The following is a 771-nucleotide window of genomic DNA, read 5'->3' as shown; positions in this document are numbered from 1 at the left end:
AGGTAGTTCGGACACTCTTAAAATCTCTACTTTTCACGCTTTTCTGTATCTCAATTTCTGACAAATTATACTGAAATAAGGATTAATAGAATACCCGTTCTATAAGCCATTCTATACTATCATGTGCGCACATTTTTAAAATTAGAATTACGTTGCGCATGTCCTGCCATCTACCGGGAAATTTGACAGTTTTGTTGTTACAGTGCTCATTCCTCGTTTTGGAAGTGAAGTTTGTTTACAGTGCTATTTGTGTTTACGCATATCTTTACCGATTTAACTGTGAAAACGAGTTCTTAGTGGAATTGTTACGATCTCAAGGATAACAGAAAATTCAGTAAAGTACAGTAAATAACCGTGTTCCAGCTACAGAAGTTCGTCTGAGGTTCGTCACCTTCCAAACCCCCTTTCTTCCTTCCACCACAAGGTAAACCCATTTGTATTTTTATTTTATGTTCAGAAGATTGTCATGTACGAAGCGGTCGGGTAGGAAATAGAGTGACCGGAAAGGAGCTAGACAGTTAAGCAGGGAGGGGAAGGGGGGAAGGTTCATTCGAATCGTGAGTGACTAAATTTTGGATAGTTTATTCTTTCTTTCACTTTCCTTACCATCTGAAATGCGATTCTTGGCTCGGATTTTTATTTACCACCTTTACTTTTTTAAATGTCTGTTATGACCGAATTCGTCCATAATCAGTCTCAGACGGTAAACATTTACTCTTAAGTGTATCTACGCTTTTTCTTCTTCCTCCGTTTTCTTTAATCCCGTCACCA

Source organism: Penaeus monodon, chromosome 29 (genome assembly GCF_015228065.2).
Source record: "Penaeus monodon isolate SGIC_2016 chromosome 29, NSTDA_Pmon_1, whole genome shotgun sequence".
In the NCBI taxonomy this organism is placed as follows: Eukaryota; Metazoa; Arthropoda; class Malacostraca; order Decapoda; family Penaeidae; genus Penaeus; species Penaeus monodon.
Note: the sequence above shows the minus strand (reverse complement) of the source record.